At 38.9% G+C, this 22,182-nt stretch overlaps 1 protein-coding gene across 2 annotated transcripts in view; it reads right to left on the reverse strand.

Annotated features, from left to right (window-relative positions):
- The window catches only part of LOC139406913 (adhesion G protein-coupled receptor L2a), a 197,838-nt gene extending 176,197 nt beyond the window's left edge, over positions 1-21,641 (reverse strand). The window contains exon 1 of one of the 2 annotated variants that reach the window (XM_071150072.1): positions 21,067-21,641. The gene's annotated coding sequence lies outside the window, so the exon portion shown is untranslated. The remainder of the gene's footprint in view (positions 1-21,066) is intronic. The other variant, XM_071150070.1, reaches the window with a different exon arrangement.
- Between the last annotated feature and the right edge of the window lie 541 nt (positions 21,642-22,182).

Below are 22,182 nucleotides of genomic sequence, written 5' to 3' on the forward strand. Positions count from 1 at the left end.
TGTGCTTCTACAGAGTGTTGACTATGGGGTGTGAATACTTATGTAAATTTGATATTTCTATTTAATTTTCAATTAATTTTCAATTATTCAATTCAATTTTCAATTATTTTCAATCATTACGGTAAAAAAAATCACAACAAAATGTGGAATAAGTCAAGGGGTATGAATACTTTCTGAAGGCACAGTATGTTCTCTTTTTAGTTACCTCCATCTTTACCGAATGATAGTAACTGTAAGGACATTTTTCCTAATAATAGTGTAAAATTCACAAATGGCCAAATTACAGAGGAGGAACTTCATGACAATATTACATATTTTCAGTTCGGAAAAACTCCAGGGCTTGATGGCATACCAGTAGAGTTTTACAAAAACTTTTTTTATGAACTAAAAGATCTACTATTAGCATGTTTTCACTACTCCTATTAAAATGGTCGACTATCAGATACTCAGCAAGGTCTGATTTCACTATTACTGAAACAGGACCCAGGTGGTAAGTATAAAGATCGAGTCCACTTAAAAAACTGGAGGCCCATTACAACTTCAATGTTGTGATGCAAAAACCCTGGAAAAATGCATAGCAGGTAGAATTAAACAAGGTTTTACCGGATATTATTCATCCTGATCAGACAGGTTTTTTTACGAAAACAATAAATTGGAGATAATATAAGTCAATTACTTAAAACAATAGAACACTATGAAACATCGAAGAAACCAGGCCTGGTCTTCATAGCAGATTTTGAAAAGGCCTTTGATAAATTCTAGTCATACTTTATATATAAATGCCTGGGCTCTTTTAATTGTCAGTCTCTTATACAATGGCTTAAAGATATGTATAGCAACCCCAGATGTAAAATAGTAAAAAATGGTTACTTCTCAGAAAATATTGATTTGTCAAGAGGAGTTTAACAAGGTTGTCCACTGTTTCCATATATGTTTGTTATGGCCATCGAAATGTTAGTTATTAAAATCAAGGGGTTAGAAATCCAGGGCTTAAAAACAAAAATATCAGTGCATGCCAATGGCTTTAATTCTCTTAAGTCCTCAATCTGGATCCCCGCACAGTCTCATTGGCGACATAGATCATTTCTCTAGCCTCTCTGGACTAAAACCTAATTATATGAGTAAGAAATATTTCACTTTATTTGGAAAAGTAAGCCAGACAAAATTAAATGTTCTTATTTATATAATGAATACGAGTTTGGGGGGCTAAAATGATGAAATATTAAAGCATTAAACGTCTCACTAAAAGTTGCAGTCATACAAAAGTTATACTACATCCAAACTCGTTCTGCAGCAGATTAGTAAGAATAGCTCACCTGCTGTTCAAAGATTACCATCTTGCCTGTACCCAAATTACAACCTTTCATTTTTGGTTAATTGAAAATTAAACAAGCAATACGAAGCTGGTTACAATTTACATTTCATCCTCCTGAAAAGCCAGACCAAATATTATGGTTAAACTCAAAATATACTGATTGATGAAAAAACATTCTTTATGGATTTAAAAAAAAAAAAATTGTATTATCTTAACTTCCCCATTCTTATTCATAGTAATGTCACACATGCAGCTTTCAAAAATATATGAGAATGTTTGCTCTATCCAAAGTTATAACCAACTGGTTGCAGCATTACCACAGAAATGGAGGAGGCAAGGGAAAAGGGGAGAAAGTCAGGAACATTTATTAGAACATTTATTCTGATATTGTGCCCATGTGGCTTGTTTCTGGTCACAGGTTCAGGAATGGCTGAAAATTCACAAAATTCACAACATAGTATTACAATCTGTGGATACTATGAGATTAGAAAGGTTCAGAATTCATGTAAGACATCACAGCAAAGTTGAAAAATATATGGCACATGGAAAACAAGAGCGGGTGGTTTGCGGAGATAGGTGGGATAGGCTGAGAGTAGCTGAGGGATAAGATTAAAAACTCTTGATCTGTAGTGGCTGGGGCCGAGAGCGCCAGGAATCACGTGTGCCGCATGTGTCTGAATGTGGTGTGTATACTGAACTGTATTTTTGTCATGTAATCATGTAATACTGTGTGGAAAAGTGCCATATATGTGAAATGTATGTAGCAAAATATCTGTATAAACAAGTGTGTAAAACAAGGTTGCCTTTGTCCTCCGAAGGGGTGGGAGGTGGTGGGGGGATGGGTTTGAAATAAAAAACAAATAAATAAATAGAGGTACGGAATCAATACTGTTACATGTGTATGGGCTAAGAGATTTCCTTTTCACAAGCAAGGTGCCATCCCATACAAAATTGGATTGGATAAAGCAAACATAAAATATGCCAACTCTGTATCATGTCTGCAATAGGAATTGAGATGACCTTGAAAGACCACAAACATATTCAGACTTTACTTTTCACAATTGCCTCATGAGGAGCAGGGACGGCGCTCATAGCTTTTTCAATATAGGACAAAATCGTCATAACAGGAACCTAGTTTCCTTTATCTTGAAAATTAAACTACAGTACAACCGAAGAGCACTAAAAAAAGAGAGTTGCATTGAAATCCTTTATGACCTAAAAACACATTTATGCACTATTGTAGTTTTCGTGAAAAACCCATTCTGGAGCAGATACAAGAAAACGTTTCCTTTGCTTGAGGCCATGGTACTGTATCAGTATGACTAGGCTTCTATATCAGCATCATATATGTAGGGATGTAGCAGCTGCAGCGGACAAAGACAGAATGTCTTCAACAGCACTGCGCTGTCTGCCTCAGAGGCAGCATGCTCCCCCACATCGAAAATAAATAAATAAATAAATAAAAGAGACGGCAGATCTCTACTACATGGAGAATGGGTGTTCTGTAAATGGATGATAACAGTTCTATACTTTAATAATCTTTGTATCATGCTGAGAGTGTTTAGCATGCTGAGACACCAAAGGCGAATGGGGGAGTCTGCCTGCCTGCCATTCTCATCATTAAACGTGCCGAGGTCTCCCTTCTCTGCTGGAGACCTTTTTTACCCTGTAGCTAGAGCCGAAACCACCGGTGATCATATCCTGACTGTTTTCTTAACCAACTCTTGACTCTGATTTGATCTGAGACGGGCCTTAAAAGCGTCAACTGTCATATTGAAAGTTGTCAGAGGAATCATCATCCTAGGCTACGTTCAATTTCACAAGAAGCATGATAGGAGGTCAATGTACTGTGAATGGTAAGAACAGATTGTGAAATGTCAACAGGCACAGCATTGTCTTTGCTAAATACGAGGCAAATGCAGACAGATGCACTCGGAGAGATAGAGAAGCCACAGAGGTGTTGGCCCAAAGGCTTTCAACATATGTGCACTTGCTGTATCCAACCAAAGCACCGGCAGACAGCTTTATAATCAAATCGACGTAAGAGTGACAAACGTGAATTGCGGAGCCCATTTGTTCTTTTGATTAAAAAGCAACAAAAGCTAACTATTCGGGAGGAAGGGAGCTATTAAAAAGGAAGAGTTTGAAATTTGAATGACGGGCCCCGAGAACAAGTGGCAGATGTGAAAGAATGCTAAGTCCTTTGGACAAAGATCTGTTGTCCCTCTCAAGCTGCTGAAGGGGGCCACAAGAGAATAGAGGAAGAGCTGGCTATTATATGAAACGAGGTCTGGAAGAATGGGGAGGAGACAGGATAAAGCGACAGAGGGGGGTGGGTCTAGGTTACAATAAAAGATTGACAGCCTGCAGGTGTTTCTTGACCTCTGCATTAGCCCCCGGGCTTCAAGAAAGAGTAGGGATGTTAATTGTCACGGAACATCCCAACAATGTAAAAAAGGGGGCCAGTGATTCACCAAAATGTAAATCGCATCCAACGATTTGGTGTGCTGGTTCAGCACATGTTGAATGAAAATATAGCTGCTCCCATTTGGTTTAAAAAAATAAATAATCATACATTCACACTATAGTCCTTTCCACATTTGTCCAAACTCTCCTTATCCTCATGTCTTACCAAGTACAAAATTATAATCTTTGAAGGCATAAAATACCTAGGGACCTGTGGCTCAGTCATGGAGTAACCTAGCCTGGCTCGTTGAGGAAATATATTCCTTAAAGAGATTGCATTTCTTCTCTGACACTGCTACAGATGTACAATTTGCAAGCGTAAATCAGAAAATTCTCCCGCCGGTGGGGAAGAGATTGAGCCAGTGATCAGATGACTTGTGGAGTCCCACTGAGTTCGAAATGGCGGGGAGTGGAATCAAGTCGCTGACCCCTCGGTGGCGGAATGATTGAGAGCAGCATGGAGCAGAGTCAGAACAAGGAGCATGACTGACACCACAACCAAACACAGCAACTGCTGTTGCCCCTGAACACAGCCCCATGACCCTGACAGAGATCATCATGGCGAAATACTAGGTCAAACACACACTGCTCACCAGAAAAGCTTTGCTACAGCTATTCTGGGAGGGATGAGAAGGGAAGGGGGCACACAAAGCAAAACCAAAAAAATCATACTTTTCTGAAGTAGCAGTGGTAAATTGGGTCACTCCACTATTTTAGGAAAAATGAAATGTCGCAACAGATGGCGTACAATCTCTTATATAAATGTTGTGTGTGTACATTCTCACTAGTCCAGTAAAAAATGATTAGCTAACAATTAATTCCGCCCCTCTCCCTTGTCCAAAACATATTGCAGTAGTCAGAGCTGTCTTTTCAGGACAAAAATAAAATACTGGTCCTCCATTTTGCTTCTAAAACAATGACAATTCGCACTGTCATGCAATCGTAGACACCAATCTACAACTCAGAGATCTGAGTCAGGTAAGTCTTTTCCCATTATCAGTTATTAACTAGCTCTACTTAATAATCTCGGAGTATATGAACACAGTTTTTTCAGAATATAACTAAATATTGGGATTTTTCTCTGAATGTAGCAAAGAGTAACCATTCAGTTTTGCTACACCTCCACCATAGAGAATGATACAGTAGTGTAGACTACACAGTGAATACATCTCTAAGTTTGGAACTGTACCGCCTATTGCTCTTTGTGTTCTCTCCATAAATCATTTTTACTGGCCATTCAATTAATCGATTAGCGCATTCCCCATTGGCCAGGACATATGGCTACTAAATAAAACAATCATGACCTAAGATAGGTCATTAATAAAACATTGGGGGAGAAAAAGGAAAAAGGCCACTAACCAAAATATGTATTGGATGAGCAAGACATATAACTATGTACGAATTCACTTAGTTAATACAAGTCAACAATAAACCAGGAATAAACATATTGGTGGGAAATCTACACCATCTCTATTACATACCATATCATATGTCTACATTCTGATCCCAAACAGTGGTTCAAATATCTTCTCTGGTTCAGCATGGAAATATGTCTATTTTTTTGTATTTAGGAATGTGAAAATATTATTGGGCTGTACCATAACATGGTTTGTGTTGTTTTGCCCTTTCTCCACTAGTATGGAATCCATAACCCCACAATAATTTTAGCAATGCAACAGAAAACCCTATCAGTTCTGAGAGAAGCCTATACCTGCCTCTCCATGTAGATTATAGCTAGATGATTTCAGATGGTAACAAGTTCTAATACAGGTTCCATACATTATTAGTGGTCATTTTGATGTTTAAGTGGAAGTTAAGTGGATTATAGCAAATCAAATTTGAAAATGTAATTTCCATTTACTGATAGCACAAAACTATTCCTTTCGAGACAAAGGAGATAAGAATTGTTCTGCCATAGCTGTTAGATGGTGCCATTGTCAATGCTTCTCAGCTCAGGAATTAATAGGCTGACATTAATACAGGAAGATAAATAAGGAGGTCAGAATTGTGAGACCCACCATTATATAGGTGTCTCATGGCGATAGTACCTGCCAATCAACTCCAATAAGTCCTTGATTCTATACATTTATCCTTGAAAAAGACAGATAGTGCATGGAATACTCTCAGTATGACATTGGATGCAGGGAGACAGACAACCCAATGTGGATATATTTAGTAGGATTTCTGTTCAGAGAGCATTTCATGAGCACAACAGAGGCGTTTGTCCTATGATCCATTGTGCCATGATGCTGCGCCTAAATTAGTCATAACAAATCAGGGATCACAAAATGAAGCTCGGCAGTTGGCCCAGCCAAGTTCTCCTTAGCTCATCTTCTCAATTTCAGCGGAATGCATCAGTGTTGCGCTCATTAAAAAATGATACAATGCGGTATTGGTGAAGACAAAGTCAGACAGGCACTTGGCACAAAATACTGGGTGTCGGGTCAATGTTGTCCACTTCATCTGTGCTGACGTATTCCCGAATCAAACTTCCACATCTAATAACAACCCGGTCAGAGAGAGAACTTCCAAGGCTATGGCATATCGCCAAGGCTGTCTGAGCTTTAATTTGCCACGCGGATACAACACATTAGTTGTATACAGTACACAGAGAGAACACATAATACTTAGTGTTGATACTGAAAAAGTATACCGTTAGGTTCACAATACTTGTTTTTTCCTCCATGCAAGTGGAAGTGTGGTTACCTTTACCATGAATTGCACCAGTGAGCAGCTTTAATCTCTCTGTACAACAGGATGAAAATAAGCAGATGAATGGGTAAAAAGCCTGCTCTTTCCCTCTATTAAGGACCAGGCCCATCAATAATTCACCATGATCGTGAGGCATTATTCAACAGGAAGGTTAATTTTTAAGATGGTGGGTGGCAACACTAAACATGAAAAACTTAACACAGACGATGACTCGTAAAAGCAACATCTAGAATGGATGTGGAGCAAGTAGGTAAGCAGCCAATTTATCTCCATTTAGACAAATCTTTGCTATCACTGGAAGACAAAAAAGAAAAAGGGTATGGTAGGAGACACTATAGAGTGATATGATTGTATATATAAAGTGCACAGAGGTGTGGTGTACAGTATAGGCAAAACAATAGTTTAGGAAGGTGTGCTAATTCTTTAAGATGACACATTATACTCCAGTTTTCCTGTCCTGGCACACTATCTAATTGAGGCTTTGATCCTTCCTATGGCTCCGAGGAAGGACAAACGAAAGCAAAATGAGGGATGCTATAATCTCAGCCCTTACTAAAATAGACAGCAGAGCAAGGACCTTTCCCTTAGAGCAGCAACACAAACACATTGAGCCAGCACTGGAGCAGACACGTCAAACTTCACCCTCTACATTTTCTCGAAAAGACGACATGAATGCCTTTGTGAGACAAGGGAAGTGTTGTATGTCATTGCATGCTAAACAAGGTAGAATAACACTGGTTGGCTCTCATCAGGAAACCAGGAGGCAAAAAGAAGTTGGTGTAGTATTTCTTGAGAGCAATCAGTTGTCAGCCCTAAATATTGACTAACATAATGCAACTTGTTAAACCTTGTTTCGTATATTTACCTTTTTTTAAGATACTGTTGCTTGCAAATGAATGGTTTGCCTCTCCAATGCACCGTACAACATGAAGTACAGTATATTATATTAAGTATAACTATTATAACAGATTTTAGACACTGTAATATCATAAATACTCATTCATTCAATGCAGTCATTTTAAACTGGTTTGGTTGTGGAGCTATATGAATGAATTTACATCATATTTAAGGCCATGTTCGATCAGTATCAGTGCTTGTTGCCCTCTGCCTTGGGTTGTGACAGAGAGCAGCTTTTGGGCTGAGCTTTCATCTGAGTAGTTACAGGTTCATTAACATGTGTTCACCCAGTGTTATACGAACGATTGTGATGCAAACGTCCTTGGATTGGCTCATTGAGCACGCCCGTCTGCGTAACTGTAACAGAGTGGAGCCCAGTTGTGTGTAGGCCCACTGTAGACTGACTGGGTTGCAACAACTCATCGTCTTTAAACAAAGAGGAAGTCATAAAATGTTGAAATAGTTTCAGCTGTGTTATCTTCAAGGTGTAAACATTGTGGGCTTTTCCATAAAATTATAGTGAGAATTGATTGTTTTTTCCACATGCATAAAACTTAAACAGAATACATTGTCAGTGCTCTATGAAACTGAAAACAATTTACTATAATTGCTGTATTACATGTTGCTATATAACCAAAGGGCTGAACAATAAACAAACATGACACATATTGCAACCTACGGTATTAAACAGCCACATTCCATTTCATTGATATATATTTCTTCAATATAACAGATATATATTGAGTGTTAGCATCTTATTTCTAATCCCTTTTGTTAAAGCTACAACGTCAGACGTGCAAAAATATGTCCTTTCAAAAGGACGTGCCTCCCTTCAATGGACAATAATCTTTCCAAGAATCAGAGTCTTGGCGTGATAAAAAATGATTCTAATGTAAATGGCTTACTGGCAACGTTATCGCCCTCTACCACCCACAGCAGGACAACCGATACAGCAATCACTGCTTCTGCACCTTGTGTATGTTTAAGATGTGTTTGCTCTTTTGTGATAACAAAGGAGGGAAAACAAACGACTCAGAGTAACTGGACCAAAGTCGGCAAATCCAAAGACACAGAGGATGATACAGCAAACTGTAAGCGAATTGGAGATAAAATATTCACTGGGAAAATTATCTTTCCTGTCATAAACCCTCTCCTTTTGAATACCAAAGGAATTCAAATTCCCAAACAAATCCTGAAAGGTTGACCCATTCTGTGTTATACAAACTGATAAAATTTCAGTCTAGGTCATACCTTTGAACTGCTACGCCGAGCCAACATGAGGTATAGATTGCCATCTCTGGTATCTCTGCACAGGTAATCCACTGAAGTATAATTACCACAGCTCTAAATTATACAAAATTATAATAGGGAGTTAAAAACTCCATATGAATATGGAGGACTTGTGATAACAGAGCAAGCACCATGCTGTGAAAGAGGGTAATATCTCGATAATGGCCCTTGTTTAGTGGTGGAAATCTCCTCACAAGACAACAGGCTCCCTGTGAGATATCTACTTAAATGTTTCTTGACACGGGCGAAGCATTCACAGAACAACAAAATGTACTAAGCCACGGCGACAGAAGATAATCTAATTACAGGACTAATGTGGCTTTGACAAAGGCAATTGCTTAAATAGGACCCAACCCAAGATTCCCCACAAACACAAGACTTGAATTGTCGTTGTTGACATGTTCCACAATGCTTTCTCTTTGTCTACTTGGTTCCTAATGGTATGACTTGAACATGGTGTGATGGTTTAATAAAATTGAGAACTCATGACACCAGATTGCAAACATTGAGAAATTCCACACTGATTCAATGTCCAATCATAACTTCAGTTATTAACCATCCTTAGTGCAGACCAGTGACCCCTATAGGTATTAGTTGTGAACCTAACGTGAATTAAAACCTCTTCTATCTGGCAAAAAACAGAGATGGAATGGTATGGAAGTAATACATGAAAATCGACAAACAGTGTATTTACACTTAGGCTAAGCACATCAACAACACAATTTAACTTCAGTAACATTAGAAAAAAATACAATGTTGATATCTGTAATTGTCGTACACTACCGTTCAAATGTTTGGGGTTACTTAGAAATGTTCTTGTTTTTGAAAAAAAAAGTCCATTAAAATAACATCAGATTGATCAGAAATACAGTGTAGATATTGTTAGTAATGTTGTAAATGACTACTGTAGCTGGAAACAGCATACTTTTTATGGAATATCTACATAGGCGTACAGAGGCCCATTATCAGCAACCATCACTCCTGTGTTCCAATGGCACATTGTGTTAGTTAATCCAAGTTTATCATTTTAAAAGGCTAATTGATCATTACAAAACCCTTTTGCAATTATGTTAGCACAACTGAAAACTGTTGTTCAGATTAAAGAAACAATGAAACTGTCCTTCTTTAGACTAGTTGAGTATCTGGAGCATCAGCATTTGTGGGTTCGATAACAAGCTCAAAATGGCCAGAAACAAAGACCTTTCTTCTAAAACTCGTCAGTCAATTCTTGTTCTGAGAAATGAAGGCAATTCTATGTGAGAAATCGCCAAGAAACTGAAGATCTCGCACAATGCTGTGTACTACTCCCTTCACAGAACTGCACAAACTGGCTCTAACCAGAATAGAAACAGGAGCGGGAGGCTCTGGTGCACAACTGAGCAAGAGGACAAGTACATTAGAGGGTCTAGTTTGAGAAACAGATACCTCACAAGTCCTCAACTGGCAGCTTCATTAAATAGTACCCGCAAAACACCAGTCTCGACATCAACAGTGAAGAGGCGACTCCGGGATTCTGGCCTTCCAGGCAGCTGCCAGTTGAGGACTTGTGAGGCATCTGTTTCTCAAGCTAGACACTCTAATTTACTTGTCCTCTTGCTCAGTTGTGCACCAGGGCCTCCCACTCCTGTTTCTATTCTGGCTAGAGACAGTTTGCGCTGTTCTGTGAAGGGATTAGTACACAGCTTGTGCGAGATCTTTAGTTTCTTGGCAATTTCTCATATGGAATAGCCTTCATTTCTCAGAACAAGAATAGACTGATGATTTTCAGGAGGAAGGTTTTGTTTCTAGCCATTTGAGCCTGTAATTAAACCCACAAATGCTGATGTTCCAGATACTCAACTAGTCTAAAGAAGGCCAGTTTTATTCCTTCTTTAATCAGGACAACAGTTTACAGCTGTGCTAACATAATGGAACACAGGAGTTGTCACAGATCCCTCCGGAACTTTCATTACACACACCTGTCCCCGATTCCCACTGATTATTACTTGTATCAGTATGCCCTTTGGTTTCCATTGGGCTGTCGATTATTGTTACAATGTCGGTAGATACGTGTGAGTACCTGTGTTGTGTGTTTTGGCTTTCGTGCCATTGTGGATTCCGCAAATGATTACGGGTCTTGCCCTTATTTATTCGAGGTACTCCTCGCTCTTTTGTTTTAGGTTTCTACCCTGTGTTTTGTTACGTGTTTGTTTGGTCTTCGTCACCGTGCCTTTACTTGGCATGCCATAATTTGGGCTCAATAAAAAACCCTATTACGCATTCCTGCGCCTGTCTCCCGAATAATTAATGCGAACGTGACAGGAATGATGGTTACTGATAATGGGCCTCTGTACGCCTATGTAGATATTCCAAAATAAATGTAGATATTCCATAATAAATCTGCCGTTTCCTGCTACAATAGTCATTTATAACATTAACAATGTCTAAACTCTATTTCTGAACAATTTGATTTTTTTTAAGGGATAAAAAAATGTGATTTTCTTTCAAAAACAAGGATATTTCTAAGTGACCCCAAACTTTTGAACGGTAGTGTATGTAACGTCAAATAGCATTTTGTTTCAGGCTACTGGTGAATGCTCCAGTTGTTATTCATGCAAATATCAACACCTTATTGGAACATTTCTCTGAGAAATCTGAAAGTCCACTAATGTCAAGGAAATAAATAGGCTACACTACATTATTTTATCCCTGGCCTACAATGTAAATTGGAAAAACAACAATGTAAAAAATACAAAGTGTGACAAATGTCCCCTTTTTGGCTAATGCACTTAGGTATGTAGGATTTGTGTAGCATGTCTTAGATCCAAAATGTTTACAACTTTTGCTAATGGTCAGATTCATCAAGTTCTCGAGGCTACGTTTCCACAACGCTGTTCATTTAGTAAAGGCTACAGGGTTAACAACAGGAGGATCTCTCAGGCAATGCAAAAAAAAAGGTGCCTGTGCCAATCCTAGATGTTATCAGGCACAACAAAGCCAACTTTTTAGAGACTTTGAACAGGCTCCCTTTTGGAGCTGTGGCTCCTTGGCTGCCCTAGGGCCTGCTGGACCTATTTCTGATGGTAATGGGGGCTGGATGCATCCTGTCAGCTCGCTCCAGACTTGCTAGTTATCAGCTCGAGGTGATGAATGATGGAAATGCCACGAGCGGCAACCAGTGCAGCTCTGCAAGGACAAAAATACACCCCTGCCTCCCCTCTTTTTGTCTCTCTTTTTTTAAATAGTATTTTATTCCATCAACTACCCAATTGCATGGCTTACACCAGTTGCTGCAGGGGATTGAGAAAAGGGATGTTCATGTTGCATGTTACTGACAATAGCCTATATATTTTAATTCAGCGCTCACTCAAGTGTAACAAATCCTTTGCGCACAATAAGCATTCATATATACAACTAAACCTAATTTAGTGTAAAAGTTTAATATTTATGGTAATCTTCAATTTCCTAACTGAAAGAAGTGCAAAAAAAAAAAAAAAACAGAGCACATTGTTTATTCCATGTCTTAAAGGATGCTAATGGTAATACCAACTCAGGCATGAGACATGTGGCTCAGTTCAGATGATAATGCCAGGTGTGTGGTGGTAGGGGTTATATTTCTCATACCATTTTTAATTACAACCAACCTAGTAGGAGGTGAATCACTATTCAGCAAACAAGTCCCCTGAATGGTAAAAGAAGTCATAGTTTGTGTGATTTTGTGACAGAAATACCACCTACTAATGTTCCACACTTTATTTGGAGGGAGGCATAGATTCTGAGTGTAGTTTCATCACGTCATTTTTTAAATACACTTTTGGAACATACAAGAAGCTCTGTACATTTTGATATTCCAACTGATACAATTTTTTTTTTAATAAAACTGAAAATCTAACTGTCAGACAGATAAACCCAAATATAGCCCATTCTGGGCAAGCGTCAGTACGATGCCAGGCCTGGTGCAGCTGTACAAGCAAAGCTGTACAGGAAAGTCACCACGGCCACAATCGCTCAATCTTCCCCGTGTTAATCCGACACAATCTGCATTCAATGCAGCCCTGCTCCTTGGGTCTCTGTGTTTCTTTTCACACCCCGAACTAGGGATTTAGACCTGGCAGGATAGTGGGCATATTGTAGAGCCAGTCCACTTTCTTACTGCTTAATCACACTGGGGTGTCGCAATGTTGTAACATTTGTCGCTAATGTGGCACTTTATTTCAGTTGTTTAATACGAACCATAACCTCACTACTGTCCATTGTTTTGTTACAACATTAGATTCATTGTATTATGCTACAACAGAGAAATGACCGTCGTTATAGTCTCTAACTGCGTTTTTTTGAGTAAAAATGATATAAATATGGCTAGCTAGCTAATGTGAGGCCACAACAAATTACAGTGGATTTAAAAATGGTTACATTTTCTTGTTTAAAGTGCCTTCAGAAAGTATTCATACCCATTGACTTATTCCACATTTTGTTGTGTAACAGCCTGAATTCAAAATGGATTTAAAAAATGTATCTCCCATCTACACACAATACCCCATAATGACAAAGTGAAAACATGTATTTTGACATTTGTGCAAATGTGTTGAAAATGAAACACAGAAATATCTAATTTGCACAAGTATTCACACCCTTGAGTCAATTCATGTTACAATCAACTTTGGCAACGATTACAGCTGTGAGTCATTTCACACCTGGATTGTACAATATTTGCACATTATTCTTAAACTTCTTCAAGCTCTGTCAAGTTGGTTGTTGATCATTGCTAGACAGCCAAAGATTTTCAAGACAATTTAAGTCAAAACTGCAACTAGGCCACCCAGAAACATTCAATGTCATCTTGGTAAGCAATTCCAGTGTATATTTGGCATTGTGTTTTAGGTTATTTCCTGCTGAAAGGTGAATGTGTATTTTGGAAAGCATACTGAACAATGGTTGCCTCTAGGATTTTACCTTTGCTTAGCCCTTTTTATAATTTAAAAACTCCCTAGTCCTTGTTGCAGCCACCACCATGCTTGAACATTTGAATAGTGGTACTATTGCCCTAAACATAATGCTTTGTATTCAGTACATAAAGTTTATTTCTTTGCCATATTTTTTTGCAGTTTTACTTTAGTGCCTTATTGCAAACAGGATGCATGTTTTTGAATATTTTTATTCTGTACTGGCTTCCTTCTTTTCACTCTGTCATTTAGGTTAGTATTGTGGAGTAACTACAATGTTAATGATCCATCCTCACTTCTCTCCTATCACAGCCATTCAACTCTTTAATTGTTTTAATGTCACCATTGGCCTCATGGAGAAATCCCTGGGCGGATTCCTTCCTCTCCGGCAACTGAGTTAAGAAAGACACCCGTATCATGGTAGTGACTGGGTGTATTGATAACCCATCCAAAGTGTAATTATTAACTTCACCATGCTGAAAGGGATATTCAATGTCTGTTTTTCATTTTTACCCATTGCGAGGCATTGGAAAACCTCCCTGGTCTTTGCGGTTGAATCAGTGTTTGAAATTCACTGCTCGACAGAGCGACCTTACAGATAATTGTATGTGTGGGGTACAGAGATGATGTAGTCATTCAAAAATGATGTGAAACAATTATTGCACACAGAGTGAGTCCATGCTCATTAACGTATTAAGACTTGCCATAAGAAAGGGGATGAATACTTTTGACTCGACATTTCACGTTTCCATTTTTTATTAATTTCTAAACATTTCTAAAAACATAAATCCACTTTGACATTATGGGGTATTGTGTGTAAACCAGTTACACAAAATCTCAATTTAATCCACTTTAAATTCAGGCTGAAACACAACAAAATGTGGAAAAAGTCTAGGGGTGTGAATTCTTTCTGACGGAACTGTAGAAATCACATCATTGCTAAATCATCCAGGCTTCATCTCTCAGGCTAGATGCCCTCAGCACCCAAGCAGAGTGTTTGCTGTAAGGACGGACTAGCAACATGTTGTTAGGGTGTGCCACAAACAGTATTAGAGTAAAACATCAACACCAAATATATTGAGGTACAGGACAGAACAAATAGTTCAGTCCAATGGAAGTCAGTTTTTACTTCACAGTCTCATTGCCAGACTAAAGCTATGTTCTTACATTCAGGCTCAAATGGAACTAAATCTCACCTCCCCAATGGCCGATATTTCACTTAAAGGCCCAGTGCAGTCAAAAACGTGATTCGCCTATGTTTTGTATATTTTTCAACATTGAGGTTGGAATAATACTGTGAAATTGAGAAAATTACAATAATGCCCTTTTTTGTCTAAGAGCTGTTTGAAAAGGCAGGCAGAAATTTCAGCCTGTTTTTATGGGATGGAGTTTTGGCCTGCCTGGTGACATCACCAGGTGGTAAATTAATTAATAGACCAATAAGAAATAGAAATCCAAACCTCTCTGCCAACAACAGCTAGTTTTCCATTTTCCCTTCTCCACTCAGACCACTCCCAGACAGTCTAAAATTCTTGCTTGAGAAAATGTTAATTTGCTAAGAAGCTATTTTTGTTTGTTTTAAATTGAAATTGTAAAACATAATCACAATAAGGTACTTTATCGTTACCCAGAAAATATTTAATATTGAGATTTTTTTTTTTTTTAAACGGCTTCAGTTGGGCGTTTACGCATCTCTGTTGGGAGTGGCATTTATTTGTCCTCTGTTTTTCAGCATTTCCCCTGGAAATTCCTCTTGAGTTGACCCACCGTATAGCTTCTGTTTTGTCAGGGACAGAAGAGTGATACCGCTATATGGTCAACAGAGAGACCTCTGCAGGTCTAGCTGTGACAGTTGCCGCCTTGTTACAAGCTCTCTCACTGTAGTCAAGATGAGCTTCGTAGATGTAGCCACTCAGTGCAGTGGGTTATAGGCTAACCTCAACAATGCATCTTTGTCAAGAGCAGCTTTTCCAAGGATCGTCTCTGTTTGAGGGCACAGTACTGAGTGTGCTGTATGATCCAGGACACAGGAAACCCCTTCTGATCACAGAAGGTGCAATTTCGAAATATGGTTGTGCATCAGCAGTTTTTCTGTTGTTATGTCAGTCACTGGCAGTCACTCAATTAGCCCATGTCAGTAAAAAAAATAATTGTAAATTAGTCTAGCCAGCTATCACTCTCTCGTCACTCTCACTCAGAAATCATATGAAAACCTGCAAACATTTCCCTACATCCTATAGTAAAATATGTAGAATTTCAGGAAATTATCTGTAAAACTGCTAATTTTGCCTCCAACCCATGGCAAAATTATTGGAATTGCAGCAAACTTGCTTTACAACTGCAACATTTTTTTACACCCATGGCAATTGCAGGAAATTAACTCTAAAACGTACATTTTTTCTCTCCGCTGTCAAGGGGGGACCGCTAAACTCTTTTGTTCGCTAGGTGGGTGAGAGCCCCAACAACATTTAACTTATGTGTGGGTATGGATGTGGGTAGACAGACCCGCGAGCCACTGCGGCCCCTCATGATGAGTTCAGATTTTGTGGCCGCCTTTTACCCCATCAAAGTTGCCCATTCCTGATCTAGCTAGGGTAATGACGGCTCTGAGCATGAAATGTAACACTGTCGCTATCCTCTGTTTGTCATACCGCATTTCTCAGTAATTAAATACAATCTTGTATCTAAAAGGTAGCTGTTTACAAGGTCCAGCAAGGCACATTAGCAGGGCAGTCATAGGGTGTATTTTGTTAGGATGTATGGGTGTTAACAGATGCCATTGGAATATGGGCTTCTCCTGATACTGCAATGCCCTGCCTTCGTATTCTTGTGGATCATCATTCTCCTGAGTGCACTCCAGCCTATTCGTATCACTATTCGAAACATTTCAATCATCAGAAAAATACATTTCATCATCAGTTTTATCAAATTTCCCTGGCCCAACCATTATTGGAATCCTGGTGCCATTAGTGGCTGCTGCAGCTGAGAGAGCCGTAGTAGGTTAAAAGGTGCACAGACACGCACTGTTTTTTTTATTTCTTAACACAGCACGGCAAGCCCGAAACCCAACTGTGTGGTCAGGCTTGGGCTGAGAATAAGAACTTTAGTGCACGTACCACCAAAAGTGAGGTGTGTGTGTGTGTGTGTGTGTGTGTGTACGCACATATATTTACAGACATATTTTATTTTGTGTCTATATTCAGTCTTCATTATTATTTAATTAAAAACAAATACAAAATAACTTTTTCTATTTAGTTGTACTTCTTTTAAGTTTATAATATATTTAATAATAACAGACATTCATATTATTATTTTCATAATTTGTTGATAATGACATAGTTAATTAAGTTACATGTTTGTCAGAACATTTCTGAATTATTTCTGTCAAAGCTGACAAAAGTCTGTCAATATACGGCACAAGAGAAAATATAACTGTCTCATTGGTTACACTTATGCCTGCCGCTTATGACACACTACATGTTCTATTCAAGAAAAAGAGATGCCTAACGTATGCAATATGGTTCTGTAAAATATATATAGTTGGCCACAACCAGTAACAAAACATATTTGTTCATCTTTAGCGCTGTTTTATGCCACGAGCCATGAGTTTTACAGCTATGCTTTGAAGTTCTTTGTGTTTCCGTTTTATTTCCAGAATCCTATTCAGAGGAGCACCAAAAGGGGCAAACTAATGAAAAGGAGATGCTAGATAAGCTAAGGATGGCTACCACTTGACCAGTGGAAAAACAATATAGAAGCCATAGAAAAAGATCCTCACTATTTCTTTCACGGGTCTAAATTGTCATGTCCTTGGAAGGAAATTAAAAAGGCAAGCAGAAAGTTTTACCTGCCATTTCAGAAGGTAAATAATTATCCACTGCTACAGAATCCTTTGGCAAGTGGAAACAAATGTTTCATAAAATAGCAGGGAGGGGAACACCCTGGCTCATAGTGTTTTACCGATTGCCAATATTAAAATAAAATCAGTCATAAAATGGGGTGGTATTTTGGCCCAAAGACCTGCACATTACATACAATTTGCCTTAGCCCTTTTTACAGCCTTGTTTTTTCCATTTAATGGGAAGTGATTATCCGCACAGTAGGGCTCTATAAAGGGGAAACACCAACAGAAATGATTGTGTCCGAAAACGCCTCTTTGTACAAGACAGATAACATATTAACCATAATTAAGTGTCCGTTGAAGGGCTCATTGTGTGTCATTTTACTTGCGAAGGAAGTCACTTTAACTCTGACACAGGTCAAGAGTACATGCATTCACAATCTGGTGTTCCTTACATTGTGAATAAAAGCAAAAGCACAGCTCCGGGCCATTCTGGACAGCATTCGTAAAAAGCACAACGGCACTTTCACACCACTTTATTTGGAGGAGCCTAGTCAAACAAAGCCCCAATGTGACTACGGTCACATTCTGAATGTGGGTTCAGTTCAGTAAGAATTTAAAAAAATTGCCAGTGTGCACAAAGGGGTCACAGTATAAATACAACTCCAAAATCAATAGTGCATTGCCTCAATACAGTCATAACAGATTAGGCTATCTAGTATGGTTGTGTAGCTTCAAAACTGTAGGAGACGCAAAATCATCTACATGATCCCATTGAAGTGGAGGAGATGCTCTAGCATGCCACTCAATCATACCTGAGCAGACTTCTCTTGGCATTTAGTGTTATCTATTCAAAAAATATTAAATATAAGCATTAATAGTGGTTCTTGATTTTTCTAGCCTACACAATATGATATTGTACAGTATGTGCTACTTCTCCTCAAATACACAGTCTCTATGAGGTTAAAATTAACACTTTACTAATTTTGCTTGATCACAATAATGTAGGCTACAGCTGCAATCAAGAATAGAGAGCTAATGATAATACGTACCAGTTTGGTCCCCTAAATCCATAGAGAACTACACTGAGTCTATTGATCTGTGAGTGGAAATGAACAGAGAGGCAGAGGAGCAATCCGGGCTCTGGTACATCAACAGCTGCAGTTCTTTGAAACAGGACGCACTCCCTCTGACACAAGACTGGGTCGAAAAAGCGACTGTTGGTTTGAATTAAACAATACCGCGCTTATAAAGGCATATTGGCTCGGGAAAGTGTGATTGCATAGAGCAAAAAGACATAAAATAGACCAACACATGAGAACCCACTAAGAAGCCTATAAATGGCCTAAGCTATACATGGGTGTATGATTCACAACAGCTTGAAATGTATCTAATGGTACTCTTCTCAACAAGCTTCTGACAGTTAACCAGATACTCTCTCTGTTCATAAAATGTACATGCCTATACCTATTCTGCAGATGTATTACATTCATAATCCTCAACTAATACACAATAGTAGATAAAAAATGTAGAATATCAAAACAACCAGTATTGCAGTTGAGTGGAAATAAAACTAGAAAGACATTATTACATGTTCCCGTGAAAATATCATTCAACTGGCAAACAAAAAAGCAGGGAGATTGTGTTTTCACATAGAAACACAATAAAAGGGGTAGAGACGGGCTACAAGTTCACCTCCCATCTTACTAACTCACACTCTCCCTACCCTTTCGGCATCAGCTAACCCTATTGGTTACAAGGCTGGAGTTATCTCCATTGAGCAAGGGTTGTGACCTCTGTCAGTTGCTAATCTATTCCTGCAAACATTTTGTGCAGAAACATGTGAAATGGCATCCCCTTTCTGAAAGGGGCTGGGGATGAAGAGTAGCAATGTGCCTCAACAAATCTAAGAGTGCAGATTCTGTTCGCACACACTCTGTTAAAACAACTTCACAGTTGAGTTATAATATTAGTTGCATCATTTGACCTACCCTGTTTGCAGCCAAAAATAAAGTTACATTTTACCCTATGGGACTGATGAGATAGATGGACTAGAGCCTATTTGCAAGGGACTAAAGTATTATTCCATTTATATATTATTCCATTTATAAACTAAGACAATAAAATACAGTTAGCCATTCTAGATGATCAGCTATAGCCTATAGCTTCATCTGAGGTAGGTTTATTCATATTTGTATAAATTAATATATATTGAGACGTTGAATTACTGAAATATTTTTATCAATATAAACACTTTTTTATCTTGTGAGTAAGCCTACTTATTATGCTAATGGATAACCTTTATTCTGTCATTGCCATATCTAACGCTGGCTGATCGCACGCAGAAACAAGTGCATATAACTTTCATTAGCCTTTCACATCAGGCGTAACGTCTAACAAAATATGACAGAATCGAGAATCGTGCTGGTAGTTTAGTGGCGGAAAGGGGAATGCTGGACTGGAGTAAAATGTATGCTGTACAATGAATGATCGATATTTTGTTTTTCTCCTCTGTTCCACTGCTTCACACACAGCCGTTAGGACGCTGAGTTGGCCGGGGTAATATATGAGCTCCGCTCCGCATGTTAGCTTTTTCTCCGGTCGTTAACACATGCAGGTTGACAAGATGGTTTTGGTACTGGTAAAAAATGCATATGCAGTAAAATTATCTAATTTACTGCCACTGTGCGCAACTGTGTGTTTCAAGATAGATGATATCTCGTCGTTTCCTTAGAATTTATATTTTTAACCAATTATTTCACATTTTCAACATCAAGTTTCTGCCTGTCGTATTAGGCTACATATTGTTCTTCAGTTCAATGCATTGCAGTTTAATTAACTCGTTTTACACATAATATTGTCTGTCTACTATGATGCAAAGACAGGCTATTCTAGAGTTTTCCCTTCTCAAAATATAGCAGTCAAGGCCCTGACTAGACTGAAAGAGCCTCATTGCTCTCCAGAATCACAGCCACATTGATCTTAGATCACTGCTAACATACAGCCCTATTCAAGCAAGGAACCCATTGATAGGCTACATGAAAAAAAAACCAGCAAGGAGCACAACTCTATCTACAACTTTAAAGGCATAAATTCAATTCCAATTAAATGGTGCTTTACGTGTTCGTTCTGGTTCATATAAACGTGTTCCCCCTCATTTTAATAGTTTCCATTCACTGAAACTGAGAGGGAGGCAGCTGACCAAATCAATCCACATCTGGTTGTTTTTATTAACCATTTTTCAATTAACCATGGTATCCCTTGGATAATTTTAATTTGCCTACTTCAAACAGTTCTGTTCTTTAAACGTTGACCTGATTCATGGCAAACCTGCTCTTTGGTTTTTCATAACTCAAGATTTCAAGCAGCCTACAGATGGTTTGTTTGTGGTCTGGGAGAGTAAAATATACAACTGCAGTGTGTGATTAATGACTTGATATCCTCACATATGTGAGTTGGAAAGTATATCTCTGAATTTGACAAACAATTCCCCTAATAACGTGATACAAGAAAGTTGCAGACAGAGACTTTTCAATAGATTAAACCACTCTTGGATATGGTTGGTAAAGTGATAGTAGGCCTAAGTAATAGGGAAATTCAGTTCTCTTAAAGGCAATCCTTACCTTTCTGAGAAAACAGTCACGATAAATGCGATGAAGTCAGAGGCAGAAAAAAATCTGTTGGACAATAGCTGTGTGTAGAAAGCAGGCAGTATTGTAACAGGAACTCCTCTGCAGATCAGGACACAGCAGTGTTGAGAGAATCTCTGCAGTTCTGATGCATGCTCCACTTATCTGGGACAGATAGGGCTTTATCGGGCAGCTGGTTCCTCTTTCAGCCCATACATTCCCCCAGACCGGACATACTCTTCCATGGCAAGGTGCTGCTCAGTCTTAACTCATCAACAGTTCTGCCTGAGCATTTAATCTCTGCTCCCCTGTTCGCCTGGAGTCAAAGCAACAATCCACAGAGTAGAAACCCGAAGAGACAGAGGGAAGAAGAGCGAACAGGCAGTGAAACCTGTTCTCTGCAGAAAAAAAAGGAGACTGCAGTTGATGTCAATCCACGCCGAGTTCCCCTGGATGAGAGAATGAGGTTCAATGGTACTGCAAAGTTAAAGCGGCTCGCGTTTGGGAAAAGATACCGCTCACAGCATTGAGAGACTTGCTTGATTCACCGGAGCAGGCTTCCAGTAAACAGAGCCAGTGCCCAGTGCAGTGAGTCGCAGCAGGGCAGGCTGCCTTCTGCAAGAGTCGTCTGTGAATGGACTGCTGTCAAAACCTGACACGGAGTCCCGATCCACACGGACTCGGAGTCGACACACACACACATCCAATAGGAACGAATCATATAAACATATTATCATGTCCAGCAAGAAGACTAATGCTCGGCCGTTTAGCCCTGACTGTCGCAAAGAAGATTACAGTGAACAGAGTACAAATGTGAAGTAGATTATCTATAAATATATGCCACTATTTTACTTCTCCATTTTATTTTTGTGTAGGAGAGGCTCAATCCCCTCACAATAGGCAGTCCAGCCTATTCAACCAATGACTGAGGACTTATTCTTACTTGAACACTACCTAGCATCAAAAAGGAAGGAGCAGAAAAGTGCAGAGAGACTTTTTTTCTCCAACTGGCCTCAATAAAAGACAGAACGACCATTGCAACAGACCAAGGGGGAAGGTGATCTGCTACTGTAGAGAGAGGTGGGCAAAGCTGACCAATGACTAAACAAT

This window comes from Oncorhynchus clarkii, chromosome 4 (genome assembly GCF_045791955.1).
Source record: "Oncorhynchus clarkii lewisi isolate Uvic-CL-2024 chromosome 4, UVic_Ocla_1.0, whole genome shotgun sequence".
NCBI classification, from domain to species: Eukaryota; Metazoa; Chordata; class Actinopteri; order Salmoniformes; family Salmonidae; genus Oncorhynchus; species Oncorhynchus clarkii.